Consider the following 15,015-nt stretch of genomic DNA (forward strand, 5'->3'; position numbering starts at 1 on the left):
CACTTTAATAAATCCGGGGCGTATGACTGACAGAGATATTGTATTTGCATCATACAAATTTGGAGAGCTGTGGACTGCTTCCCGATAGGGATTCCCTGTCACTTCAATAAAATACAAGTCTAAATTGAACTCTGCTGGCTACAATATTGAAACGCCCCCTTTGTTACTTAACTTTATTTTCATTTCAGGAAGGCTTCATGCATGTACAAGATATGGTAGCTGATATAGGTAGAGGAGATCAATTCCCCAGGGGCTTGTGTTTGATATACAGACTTTACGTCAGTGACTAACATCTCCACGGGTGTAGACTATTAAAGTAGATAAAATTAGGGGTGGGCAAACAGGTATTAGTCCTGCAGGGCGGGTCGGGTCCATGTAGTTCGGGGCGGGTCTGAAAATTGTAAAACACAAACAGGACGGGATGGGGCAGGTTCAAGAAAAATAACGGGGCGGAACGGGTCCAAAAGTCTCAAGAAACAAGGCCCCGGCCAGACCAGTTTCTCCCATTCCCACTCGTTTTCTGAAATGTTAATTTTATCTAGCGTCGTACTACATAGCACAAGTATTACGGATTAGGATTCTCGTTGGATCCATTACATATGGATCCTCTGAATCACCCATATTCTCCTTCCCCTCTCCTCTACAGCAGTCACCATCATTGCTGCAAACAAACCTAAACGTGCCGCTGCAAACCTACTGCTACAAACGCAGTGGAGGTGAGCGTATAGCACGCGAACTACATGAAGGACGCAAGGGCTTTCATCGCGTTGACTGCAGTTGTTGATATGAGGATGGATGCTTGCAGGATTTTCTCGCAGCAGCTAAGGAAGGAGCTTGGATAGGGTAATTGCATAGGCGAGTGGGGAAGATGAGTTGAAGAAATAGTTCATTTTCAGCCTCACGATTCTATTACGGATGGCTAAGATTGGGTGATCTGGAGAATCCGAATATAATGGATAGTACTACATATGTTTTCTTTGTTTCTTTATTTTTGTTTTATTTTTTTTCACTCATTTCTTATTTTGCTACAAAGAATGTCATCTGCCATTAGACTTTCTTTTTCTTTATCTCGTCCACTGTATGAGGAAACGGGGACCCAAATCCACCCTCTTCACATTATTCTCCATCACTGTTCGCGTCAGGAATTTTCGTCGGGGACGTTTCCTGGCCGACGAGCGCACAGCTCCCCGAGAGGTTGGCGCCGGTTAAGGGCTGCTGTCGGGCTTCTACTTCACTGTCGGGCTTTGTCAGGCAAGGCTCGTCGGGCAAGGCTTATCGGGCAAGACTCGTCAGGCACGGCTTGTCGGGCAAGGCTGGAAGAGAAGGACAGCGTTAACTTTGAGAGGTGCCTTTGTGGGGCCTTAGGTGTAGGCCTTGGGGTTCACAATCAAAATTAACTTCTAAGTACTCAGGCGTGCCACTGCCATCTTTAGCATGGCAGATGTAAAATGGATGTCGCGTTTTAGTTGTATATATATATATATATATATATATATATGCCCGAGAAACCGTGTTAGTTATAACAGGTGCCTTTGTGGGGCCTTAGGTGTAGGCCTTGAGGCTTCCCATCAATAACTAAACCAGTGCTCGAACATATAATATTCATTCGATTGATTGCAGGAGCCTTACAACTATTATACTTCTGATTACCCGAATCTGAGAGATAGAACGAACCCAAATAGGTGCCTTTGTGGGGCCTTAGGTGTAGGCCTTGAGGCTTCCCATCAGAATTCGTTCTTATACTCAAACGTTCTAGACCGCGGAATGGAATGAATCAAAATAGGTGCCTTTGTGGGGCCTTAGGTGTAGGCCTTGAGGCTTCCTATCAGAATCCATTCCATGCTTAAGCGTTCTATGATAATCATAATATAATAGAAATAAAACTAAGGGGTAGGTCGATTACTTGCGCCCCAAGTAACTTCGGACTTCTTGTTTATCAAGGACTATCGTGGATGGGTTAAGTCCACATAAGGTTCTTTTTTATGCCTTGAGGCCAAGGATTTTCAACTGATCAAATTTACATGCCCGATGGCTTAGAACTTAGATCTGGTTTGAACAATGAAGATATATTCAAATCGGATCCAAGTACTAAGAGATTCTTTTAATAGTCATCTTACTAGATATAACTTGAATACAACTGGAAGTATACAACATATTGCTAGGCTAATGAATGAAAAGACAAAAACAAAGAAGGTTGGGCAAGGTTTAACCTTGTTGGGCAAGCCTGGTCGTCTTGCAGGTTCCTATCTTTGTGGCTTATCAAGGGTCTGAGAGCTTTTAGGGAGAGGTAAGGAAAGGAGTTTACAAAGAGGAATCGATACTACAGCAAGGTTGAACAGGGTAGCAGAGCTATTACAAGGGTTTGAGTGAAGGCTTGTCCCGTGAGGGATAAAGGCTTGGGCTGACTACAGCTTCGTTTTGAAGGCAAATTTGGCTTTGAGCAGAGTTTGTGCTTGCATTTGTTTGTTTGTTTGAGTGTCCTTAATCTTGATTTCTCTTTCTTCTTTTATAGACAACTCAGCTTGGCCTCTTGTAGCAGCAGCCTTGCCCGAATGCAACTTGAGAGGTTGTGACTCATCAGCTTTTTTACTTGTTCTGCCATTATAAAGTACTTTATGGGCTGTATAGCTGGTCAGTCTATACCACTTAGCCTTTGGGTAGGTGAGCAAGTGGTCTTCATGAGCTGCACCAAGTCAGAAAAGCCATTTTCTGCTTTCTGGGCTTTGGTTGGGCTTATGCCGATTCTTCCTTTAGGCATCCTTTTGGGCCAGCCCCTTTCCTGAGCCCAAAGTTCAAGTTTTGATCCAAACAATGCCCCCTTCAATTGATATTTAGCCTGGAATTCCAGGCGCCAATATTGATTGAATAGCTGCATGCGGCTGCACCCTTGACCTTGGAACTTGTGTCTTCTAGATGAAATTAATGGCACCCGGAGTCTCTTGATCTTCTCACAACCCTTGAACTACTCTCTAGTATTCTTTATAAATGTCAGCGCTCTCAACAAACCATCCTCGAACTCAACTTTCATTCTCCCCAAGTGTTTCTTCTTTCTGAGTTTCCTCCCAAAACTGTGGAATGAGTTCTTCATATTTTAAGTGGAGTTTCCTAAAACCCCCTTTCCGTGAGAAAAAGAGTTTTCATCAAATAATCGCTATCTCCAACACCTTTGGTCGAACACCCCGCTATCTCCAACACCCTTGGTCAGGCGATTTCCTCACGAAGGCTTGCTTTCCTGCTTGCTACCGTAATAAGTCGGGCTTCACCATCACATACGGTGATAATCTTGATTGAGGATCCTCTACCAAGCGTGTCTTGGCCGCACAACCCGATCACCTGATCGGGTTCCATCCATGAAGACATGGGAAAATCAGCTGAAGATATCATTGCATCCAGAATGAGAATTGATTGTAATACGTCGGCTTTGAATCTTTTGTAAATTTCACCAATTTGTCGAAATGAAATATACATTATTTCAGCAACTCTTGTCTTTCCGTCTTCTTGAATGATTGATAAATATACACTGCACATTGATATCCCGAAGCTTGCTTTACCTTGCATCCTCTTCAATATAACAATCTCTAACATCCCACAACGTAGGACAATATTTCTTTAAGAATTTAACGTTAATAGGATGTTTCTGCCTGTTTCCTTCAAGGTCCGCCAAATAGTATCCTCCTCTATCCAAAACGCGACTAATAATGAAATGACCTTCCCATGTCGGGCTCTATTTTCCAAAGCCCCTGAGCTGAGCTCCTAGAGGGAGGACTGTCTTCCAGACTAAATCCCCTTCCTTGAAAAACTTCATCTTTACCTTTTTGTTATAAGCTCGGGCAACGGCTTGCTTTCCTTCTTGAATCTGGTTCAAAGCTTCAATTCGGGCTACATCCAAGTCTTCAATTCCTTGACATATGGCTTCGATGTACTCTTCACTATGTAACCCAAATTGATTTTGAATTCTGACAGAACTTACATTGATCTCCACGGGGAGCACTGCATCTTGCCCGAAAGTTAATGCATAAGGAGTTGTCCCTGTTTCTGCCCTCTTGGAAGTTTTGTATGCCCACAAAGTGTTCCCCAGATTTTCATGCCACTTTTCTGGACTATCTATCACCATTCTTTTGATAATGTTGACCAGGATCTTGTTGCTGGCTTCTGCCTGGCCATTTGATTGAGGGTAGTACGGACTGGACTAAATCATCTTTATTTTGTACTTGCTTGCAAACTCCTCAACTTCTTTTGAAATAAAAGATCGCCCACGATCCGTTACTATAGTTTTGGGCACCCTATATCTGTGCAGAATCTTGGTCTCGATAAAATTCTTGATTGCGGCTGAAGTTATGGATTTTACTGCTGATGCTTCCACCCACTTGGTGAAATAATCCGTTGCTACAATTATGAAAGTATGCCCTTTACTAGAAGCTGGATAGATTTGCCCGATGAAGTCCATCGCCCATCCTCTGAAGGGCCAAGGCTTGACTACTGGATTTAAAGGTACCGAGGGCACATGCTGGAGAGGTCCGTGCCTTTGACATTCTTCACAACCTCGGGCATAAGACTTGCAATCTTTTTCCATGTCGGGCCAGAAATAACCATACCTTCTAAGCAACCATCTCATCTTCGTTCCAGCCTGATGTGCTCCACATACTCCTTCATGTACTTCGGCCATTACCCTCATGGATTCTTCTTGGCCCAAGCATTTCAATAGTAACCCATCTGGAGTTTTCCTTAGCAAGTTTTTCGCCCATAAGACATACTTGGTTGCTTGCTGTCTATCCTTCTTGCTTGTAGGTGAAGAGGGATCCTTCAAATGATGAATGATAGGTGACCTCCAATCTTCTATCTTGGCTTTTAGCACCATTATATCTAGACTGAATCCCCTTTCTAAGATCGAAGGAAGGTTTCTTCTTTGGATCTCGACATCTACCCCATATATTCTCTCCTGTATTGGCACTCCTGAGGCTAGTTGTGCCATCTCGTTGGCCGCTAAGTTGGATCCCCTGGGAACATGATTGACTGATATCTCAGAATCCCAGAAACTTAGTAATTGCGTAGCCGCTAAGTAATACCCCGCCATGGTAATATGTCTACACTTGAACTCCCCATTTAACTGGTTTATTACTAACTCTGAATCCCCAAAGACCTCTACCTCTACTGCCCCCAGATCCATCAAGATTTCCAGACCAATTATTAAGGCCTCATACTCTGCCCGATTATTAGTATTTCCTTGGTAGTCCAGGAGAAATGAGTAATAATGATAAACCCCTTGAGGGTTTACAATCACAATCCCTGCTCCTGAAGCCTTCTGAGTGTGAGATCCATCAAAATACAGCTTCCAATGAGTGATCCAGAGACCAGTCACTCTTCTTATCTCTTGCTGGACCCAATCTTCTTTGCCCGAGATATCTTTTCTTGGCGGGATCTAAATGCTAGTGACCTCCAGGCTTCCTGGGATATTGATTACCTCACTTTGAGATTCTTGATGCTCGGCCAGGAAGTCAGCAATTGCTTGGCCTTTGACTGCCATTTGGGGTACATACTGAAAACTGAATTCTGATAATGCTAGAATCCATTTCCCAATCCTTCCTGTTAGCATTGGCTTTGACAACATGTACTTTATCACATCTGTCTTGGCGATGAAGTGCACGTGACAAGGTAACATGTAATGCCTTAGCTTACTGGCAGTGAAATATAGAGCCAAGCATAATCTCTCTACTGGGGAATATCTTATTTCTACCTCGGTCAGAATTCTACTGAGGTAGTACACTGCCTGCTCTTTCCCGCCTTCATTATTTTGCGCTAGCAAACTCCCGATTGACTTTTCTGAGGCAGAAATATACAGCTTCAAGGGTTTTCCCCTTTGAGGTGGCACCAACACTGGTGGAGAAGTCAAATAGACCTTGATGTTGTCAAAGGCCTGTTGGTGTGGTGGTCCCCACTCGAAGTTTTCTTTATCTTTCAATCTTAGTAAAGGAGTTAGCGGCTGGATCTTGCCTGCTAAATTAGCAATGAATCTCCTCAAGAAGTTAATTTTGCCCAATGGCCTCTGGAGTTGCACCTTGTTGGTGGGTGAAGGTGACTCAATTATTGCCCGAGATTTGTTCTTGTCCACTTCTACACCTCTTTGATGCACCAGGAATCCCAAGAAGTTGCCCGCTCTTACTCCAAACGCGCACTTCTTTGGATTCATCTTTAATTTGTGGATCCTCATCCTTGCTAATGCTTGCCTGAGGTCTTCCAGAAGCTGCTCTTCTATCTTAGACTTCACCACTATGTCATCGATGTATACCTCCATGCTCTGGCCAATCAGATCGTGAAAGATGGCATTCATTGCCCTTTGGTAAGTTGCACCAGCATTCTTGAGCCCGAATGGCATGACCAGATACTCATATGCCCCCACATGACCGGGACACCTAAAAGTTGTTTTATGTATATCTTCTGGAGCCATCTTTATCTGATTATACCCGGCATTCCCATCCATAAAAGATAAGACTTTATGTTTTGCTACTGCATCTATGGATAAATCGGCCATGGGCATGGGATACTCATCTTTTGGTGTAGCGCTATTAATATTTCTGTAATCCACACAACATCGTACTACTTTTGTTACAGCTTTTAAAACTGGTACAATGTTGGCCAACCACTCCACATATTTGGCTGGTCTGATAAAGCCACCTTTTACTAGCCTTTCAATCTCTTCTTTGACCTTTTCTTCTATCTCCTTTGACATCCTTCGTGGTGCTTGCTTAACAGGTTTATATCCCTCTTTGATGGGCATTCTATGTTCCACCAAGGCTGAATCTAAACCTGGCATCTCAGTATAATGCCAAGCAAAACAGTCTTTGAATTCTTGCAAAAGGCAGATAATCTTTGCCCGATCATCAACCCCCAATAAACCACTAATTTGTATTGGTCTTAGATCCTCATCTGTCCCTAGATCAATAACTTACAGAGGATCTTGGACTTCTGGTGGTGGCTTATCTGGTTCTGCTCACAAAAATTCGACTAGCTCCGGGCTCTCGGGCAAGTCGTCTAGCACATCTAGGTCATAAATGCACTCGGCCATTTGAATGGCCCTTTCCAATTCTTCTCTGCAAGATTCCTCCTTGCTTTCATGCTGGCTGGTTGAAGTTCCCACCTGCCATTCCTGCTTTTCTTTGTCCAAGAGCTCCCTTTCTTGCCTTCTTCCCTTCCCATATACCAACAGTCTTTTAATCAGGGATTTAACTGCCATTACCTGATCTTTCTTCTTTTGTTCAGTCATTGATGGTGTAGGGGATTTGGGAGGATACAAGGTCTATCTCACTCATCTCTAGTAAGGAGCATTCCTTGTTCCAAAAGCTTTTGGGCCGTCACCTTGGTGGGCGGCCGTTCTTATTAGCTCCGGAACACTTCAAGATTCCTACGTTGGGGTTGTAGAAACTTGCTTCCGCAACATTAGCTGTGGGGAGAAATGGCCGTGATTCGGCCTCTACCATCTCCCAAAAGCCTGGTCTTTCTGTGTCCGCTTCATGATAAACAGCCACTTGTTAATGAAGAGTGGAGGGTATGGCTAGACTTTGATGGATCCAATCTCTTCCGAGTAAGGCTCCATAAGTGGAGGTGCAGTCCACCACAAAGAATGCCAACATGATCTGTTTAGATCCCAAATTCACTTCTAAAGGCAATATCCCATGAGTTTTGGTGATAGCGCCCGAGAAGCTAGAGACCGTGAGGTCTGTAGGAATAAGATCATCCGTGCCTCTTCCCATTTTCCTCATTTTCTTGGATGGTAACACATTAACAGCTGCCCCCCCTATCAATTAAAATTCTTTTGAAGGGCACCCCTTCCAAATGAGCAGCAACATATATGGGCTTCAGATGATTGGCCAACGAGATGTTCGGGCGGCTAAACACCATTTCGTCTGGATAAATCCTGAAATGACCATCTTTGGACGCTTCAACGGATTCAGCCTTGCCCGACTCTCCTTCTTCGACTACCTCCACATTGACATGTGCCATCACTGGCTCAGTTGTCAAGTAATCACCCTCCATAGTAGCGGGCTGATCAGGTTTGGCACTAAACATGGCGGATAATACATACGCCATGTTGATATGAAAATTACTAGGCTCGGGCAGATCTTCTTTCTTGCCCCCAATCTGGTCCATGAATTCATCCAACCAAGCCATCGCATCTGCTGGAAGTAGTGGTTCTAGTGTCATTTCTTGTTGATCCATGTCGGCATACAGCGTTTGCTTTGGAACTTCACCAAAAGGATCTACCAATGGCAGAGAAGACGGTCTCCTTTCAGACGAAACAGTTCCATCCGGCTTCCATCCGGGAGTTGGTACCATGATTAGATCTTCTTGAGCCCGCCTCAAGATCCTATACTTCCCAGGGTGTTGGTTCTGCGGCACGTGATTCCCCTCGTCTTCTGTCTTGCTACTGGCCTTTTCCACCTCTTTCTTACTTCTCCAGCGGAGCTGACTACTTCCCCCAGATGATGTCTTCTCCAATTTTTTATTTTGGGAGGCTTCAGATGTTGCGGGGGTCTTCAGGGAATTCATGTAGGCTTTGTGCTGCCTTTGAACTCTTCTAACCATGGAGGCTCCCATTTGTTTGGTAGGCTATCCATTCTTTCCGACTACGTACCATTTTCGCCCGAGGTGGGTAGGATTTCCTTTTCCGACAGGATTTGTTATCCCATCAATCCTCTTGATTTCCTTCCCCATATGGCCATATTGAGGATGATCTGCATCCCTCCGTGTTTTGGCCTCCATATCTTCTGCCTCTTCAGAAGCTTCATGGTTTGAAAATACTTCTGATAAAGCTTTGGGTTGGGAATCACCTCCTAATCGTTGAAAAACGCTTCGGGAAGTGTCTTTTCTTGTAGCCTGCTTGATCTTTTCGTGGGCTTCTCTCCTTTCATCTTCTTCTTTCCTCCTAATCAGTTCATGATCAATGAGGATTCCAGCTAGGGGAATTTCGAGCTCACACTCGCATTGGCACTTACTACACATAACCATCCCCTTGATTATGGCTGCTTTTGGATATTCGGGAGATTTGATTACCCTTCCTGTTGGGTTTTTAGCCAGTCTTCCTTCCTCCACTTCCTTTGTGATTTTTTTCTTTTCCTTTCTCAGTTCATGCCATACTGATCATATTTATAGGGCCCTCTGAGAAGGGAACTGCAGGTTTGTCCACCACCAACTCTTCTGGCTAGCTGGTTTTAAGTCTCTTTCCCTCGGGAGGAACCAAGTCTATTTCTTTTCTGGAGCCTGTGGAGGCTTTCTCTAATCTTTGCAACATCTGTAGCAACGTGGTTTGCAAATCTTCTGGCATTTTGACATATATCTTATGATCAAATGTATCCCACCGGGCGTGCCAAAACTATGTTCGCGTCAGGAATTTCCGTCAAGGACGTTTCCTGGCTGACGAGCGCACAGCTTCCCGGGAGGTTGGGGCCGGTTGAGGGCTGCTGTCGGGCTTCTGCTTCACTGTCGGGCTTTGTCGGGCAAGGCTCGTCGGGTAAGGCTTATCGAGCAAGACTCGTCAGGCACGGCTTATCGGGCAAGGCTGGAAGAGAATGACAGCGTTAACTTTGAGAGGTGCCTTTGTGGGGCCTTAGGTGTAGGCCTTGAGGCTCACAATCAAGATTAACTTCTAAGTACTCAGGCGTGCCACTGCCATCTTTAGCATGGCAGATGTAAAATGGATGTCGCGTTTTAGTTGTATATATATATATATATATATATATATATATATATATATGCCCGAGAAACCGTGTTAGTTATAACAGGTGCCTTTGTGGGGCCTTAGGTGTAGGCCTTGAGGCTTCCCATCAATAACTAAACCAGTGCTCGAACATATAATATTCGTTCGATTGATTGCAGAAGCCTTACAACTATTATACTTCTGATTACCCGAATCTAAGAGATAGAACGAACCCAAATAGGTGCCTTTGTGGGGCCTTAGGTGTAGGCCTTGAGGCTTCCCATCAGAATTCGTTCTTATGCTCAAACGTTCTAGACCGCGGAATGGAATGAATCCAAATAGGTGCCTTTGTGGGGCCTTAGGTGTAAGCCTTGAGGCTTTCTATCAGAATTCATTCCATGCTTAAGCGTTCTATGATAATCATAATATAATATAAATAAAACTAAGGGGTAGGTCGATTACTTGCGCCCCAAGTAACTTCGGACTTATTGTTTATCAAGGACTATCGTGGATGGGTTAAGTCCACATAAGGTTCTTTTTTATGCCTTGAGGCCAAGGACTTTCAACTGATCAAATTTACATGCCCGAGGGCTTAGAACTTAGATCTGCTTTAAACAATGAAGATATATTCAAATCGGATCCAAGTACTAAGAGATTCTTTTAATAGTCATCTTACTAGATATAACTTGAATACAACTGGAAGTATACAACATATTGCTAGGCTAATGAATGAAAAGACAAAAACAAAGAAGGTTGGGCAAGGTTTAACCTTGTCGGGCAAGCCTGGTCGTCTTGCAGGTTCCTATCTTTGTGGCTTATCAAGGGTCTGAGAGCTTTTAGGGAGAGGTAAGGAGAGGAGTTTACAAAGAGAAATCGATACTACAGCAAGGTTGAAGGCTTGGGCTGACTACAGCTTCGTTTTGAAGGCAAATCTGGCTTTGAGCAGAGTTTGTGCTTGCATTTGTTTGTTTGTTTGAGTGTCCTTAATCCTGATTTCTCTTTCTTCTTTTATAGACAACTCAGCTTGGCCTCTTGTAGCAGCAGCCTTGCCCGAATGCAACTTGAGAGGCAGTGACTCATCAGCTTTTTTACTCGTTCTGCCATTATAAAGTACTTTATGGGCTGTATAGCTAGTCAGTCTATACCTCTTGGCCTTTGGGTAGGTGAGCAAGTGGTCTTTATGAGCTGCACCAAGTCAGAAAAGCCCTTTTCTGCTTTCTGGGCTTTGGCTGGGCTTAGGCCGATTCTTCCTTTAGGCATCCTTTTGGGCCAGCCCCTTTCCTGAGCCCAAAATTCAAGTTTTGATCCAAACAATCACAACTCTCTCTCTCACTCACTTTTTCCTCACCAAAAATAAAACAAATCAAATCAAATAAAAATCAAACTCAAGTGTTTTAAAAAACCCAATTTCTGATTTTCGTTTTCTCATAAACCCCATAAGCAATCTGAGCTCGAATCTCACCCGCCACTCTAATTCACTCCATGTTTCTCGTCCAGAACTTTCCAGATCCACGAGTTTCACATATTCCGCCACCGCAGATTCAAGCTCGCCCAATCAAATCCCTTTCCATTAATTAATTTCCCAATTCTTGTCCCTCAACTCCTTCGAATTCATCGCTCCAGTTCTCTGATTTGTCTCTGTCGGCGCCCTCTTCCTGTCCAACAATTTGATTTCGAACTCGAATTCAAACTTAATCGAGTGGAAGTTCAACTGGGATACTAAAAATTAGAAGGAAACAAATTGTACCTATAGGAACCGGCCAATTTTATACAAGCTGGGTTAGGTCCGGTTCTTAGTTTTAAGATAGTAAAATCCGCCCGCCCCGCCCTACCCTGTTATATTTTCAAACGGATTTGGTCCGGTCCCTCCAATTTTAGGCCAGGCCCAACCTGTGCCCACCCCTAGATAAAACATGGTATGAGTAGAGTGAAAAATAATCTTACAAATTCAAAAGATGACACATGAATTCCTTTTCGAAAAAGACAATGTTGCCCTCATCAAATGGGCAGTACACACAAATATTCCCACATACAGTTTAACATCTCTAGAGGCTCAAGCAACTGACTACGACTACACCAAGCTCTCCTGTTTGTGGCGTGAAAAAGTTATAAGCATAAGATTAATCATCAAATCATATATTTAATACATTCATGATTGAAGATCAACTCAAACAAGTAATCCTCACCACAATCAAACAAGGATACTTGATAATCCCAAGATATTGTCTAATAATTAATATCTTTGGGATAGTGTTTCCCTCATCCATCCTACAAATGACACACCTTGGCCAAAGGGAAGCCGCTATGTGTAGGGCAAAACTCTAACCGTATAGTCGGCCACCTCTCTATAAATACTCCATCTATACCATTTTGTGGTAAGCTTTTGCTACATACTCAAGCCTTAAACACTCACTCTTTTTAGAATTACTAACTTAGGCATATGAGGTTCATTGGTCACCCCCCCCCCCACCTCGTGGGCGCGTGTGTGGCTTTAGCCTTGATCAAAAGTGTTTATTGTTTTGTAGATAAAACTTTGTCAAGACTGAAGCTGGTAGATTTTTGTTACCATAAACTGGTGCTCGCTTACTTGCCTTATAGAAGAAGTTTGTCACTCAAATAGATTAGCTAAACCAAGTAGGCAAATTTATGTTTTATTATTTTGTTTAATCTATAACACCACTTTTACCTTTTAGTAATTTCATCTTTTTCCATGTAAATATTTTACTATAAAAAGAGATGTGGGACCCAATTTGCCTACTCATGGTATTGTAGGCAATATTGGCTACTTTGGGTGAGTAGACAAAGTTTGCTTACTTAATTGGATACTCTATTGGAGCTAAATTTTGCATATGTTGATCATCAAAAAGAGTTTGGCTACTCATGTACTTATTCTATTGGAGATGCTATGATTCAAAAAATGTCTTATGCACGTGCATGAGCGAGTGCATGAAGGCTATAAAACCAATGAAAAAGGTGAATAGTGATTTTAGTGTTACCAAGCTTCAACAAAAATATTGCATCCCAAAATAATGCATCAAATAAGGAAGGGACATTTTCGTCATTTTAATAGTATTTTTTTGTGGTTTGTTTTTTTGTTTTGTTTTTTTTAAAAAAAATTAGTACCTCACAATAGGCTAGCTATAATATGATTCAATTTCCCTATTTTTAAACACGTTCAAAACATCTTAAGAGATGTGTAATGCCGGTTATTTAAAAATGGTCTTTCGCACGCAATGTGATTATATTAGTTGTCAAATGATTGTTTTTTTTTTAGGCAAAAGACTGTTTACTACCCTTATGTTTCGTGGTTTTCAACATTTAGTACATCAAGTTTTTTTCGTCCCAAAGTCATACCTAAAGTGCAAATTTTGGGACAGTCTCATACATTCGTTAGTCAAACTGTTAAGTCTGCCGTTAACAGTGACGTGGCGCCCATGTGGACAATGACTGAACGCCACGTGTCATCCACGTGGAAATTTAAAAAATATATATATATATATTATAAAATAATAAATAAATAAATTTAAAAAAAAAAACGTTTTTTTTTTCTTCTTCCTCCTTCCTTCTCCTTCTTTTTCTTCCTTCTTCCTTCTCCTTCTTCCGAATCTGCCCATTTTTTTTTTCTTCTTCCTCTTTCTTCTTCTTCCTCCTTCTTCCTTCTCCTTCTTCTTCTTCTTCGAATCTGCCTAGTTTTTTTTTTTTTTTTCTTCTTCCTCCTTCCTTCTCCTTCTTCTTCTTCTTCCTTCTTCTTCCTTCTACTTCCTTCTCCTTCGAATCTGCCTAGTTTTTTTTTTTTCTTCTTCCTCCTTCCTTCTCCTTCTTCTTCTTCTTCCTTCTTCTTCCTCTTCTTCGAATCTGCCCAGTTTTTTATTTTTTATTTTTTTATTCTTCCTCATTCTTCCTCCTTCCTTCTCCTTCTTCTTCTTCTTCCTTCTTCTTCCTCCTTCTTCCTTCTCCTTCTTCTTCTTCTTCCTTCTTCTTCCTCCTTCTTCCTCTTCTTCTTCTTCTTCTTCCCAATCTGCCCAGATTCAGTTTTTTTTTTTTTAATTTTATAATATATATATATATATATATTATTTTATAATTTTTTTAAATTTCCACGTGGATGACACATGGCGCCCCAGTCATTGGCCACATGGGCGCCACGTCACAGTTAACGGCAGACTTAACAGTTTGACTAACGGATGTATGAGACTGTCCCAAAATTTACACTTTAGGTATGACTCTGGGACGAAAAAAAATTGATGTACTAAATGTTGAAAACCACGAAACATGAGAGTAGTAAACAGTCTTTTGCCCTTTTTTTTTTTAACAAACAATATTATCTACACTAAGGGGGAGGGGTGGGCTTAGCCTCACAATGAGTTAACAATAATGTGATTTAATCAGTTGTTTATTAAATATTATTTTCTCTATTTTAAACACGTTCAAATCATCTTAAGAGGTGTGTAATGCCGGTTATAAAAAAGTCTTTCGCATGCGGATAATAATGTGATTAAATTAGTTGTCAAATTACTTCTTTTTTTAAGAAACAATATTATCAAGGGAACTTTAACAAAAAGCTCCTGATATTGTTCACTTTAATGAAAAACCACATTTTTACACTAAAAAGTCAATCCTGGTACTATTCATTTTACCCTTTATTTTGTCATTATCATTAAAACTCAAAGTTTTCAAGTCATTTTCATTAGTTTTCCTTATTATCTACACTAAGGGGGAGAAGGTGGGTTTAGCCTCACAATGGGCTAGCAATAATGTGATTCAATCAGTTGTTTATTAAATATTATTTTCTCTATCTTTCAAAACATCTTAAGAGGCGTGTAATGCTGGTTATAAAAAAAGTCTTTCGCAAATAATGTGATTAAATTACATTAAATTAGTTGTCAAAGGTTTTTTTTTAACAAACAATATTATCTACACTAAGAGGGAGGGGGTGGGTTTAGCTTCACAATGGGCTAGCAATAATGTGATTCAATCAGTTGTTTATTAAATATTATTTTTTCTATTTTTAAACACGTTCAAAACATCTTAAGAGACGTGTAATGCCGGTTATAAAAATGTATTTCGCACGCAGATAATAATGTGATTAAATTAGTTGTCAAATGACTGTTTTTTTTTAACAAACGATATTATCTACACTAAGGGGGAGGGGTGGGCTTAGCCTCACAATGGGCTAGCAATAATGAGATTCAATCAATTGTTTATTAAATATTATTTTCTCTATTCTTAATGTAAATTCTAAATAAACCGATTTTATTATGTGAATTCAGCTGCTTTAATTGGTTTATGAGTGGTTTCTTCTAGTATGATCTAAGATTATTCAT

Source organism: Malus domestica, chromosome 11 (genome assembly GCF_042453785.1).
Source record: "Malus domestica chromosome 11, GDT2T_hap1".
NCBI classification, from domain to species: domain Eukaryota; kingdom Viridiplantae; phylum Streptophyta; class Magnoliopsida; order Rosales; family Rosaceae; genus Malus; species Malus domestica.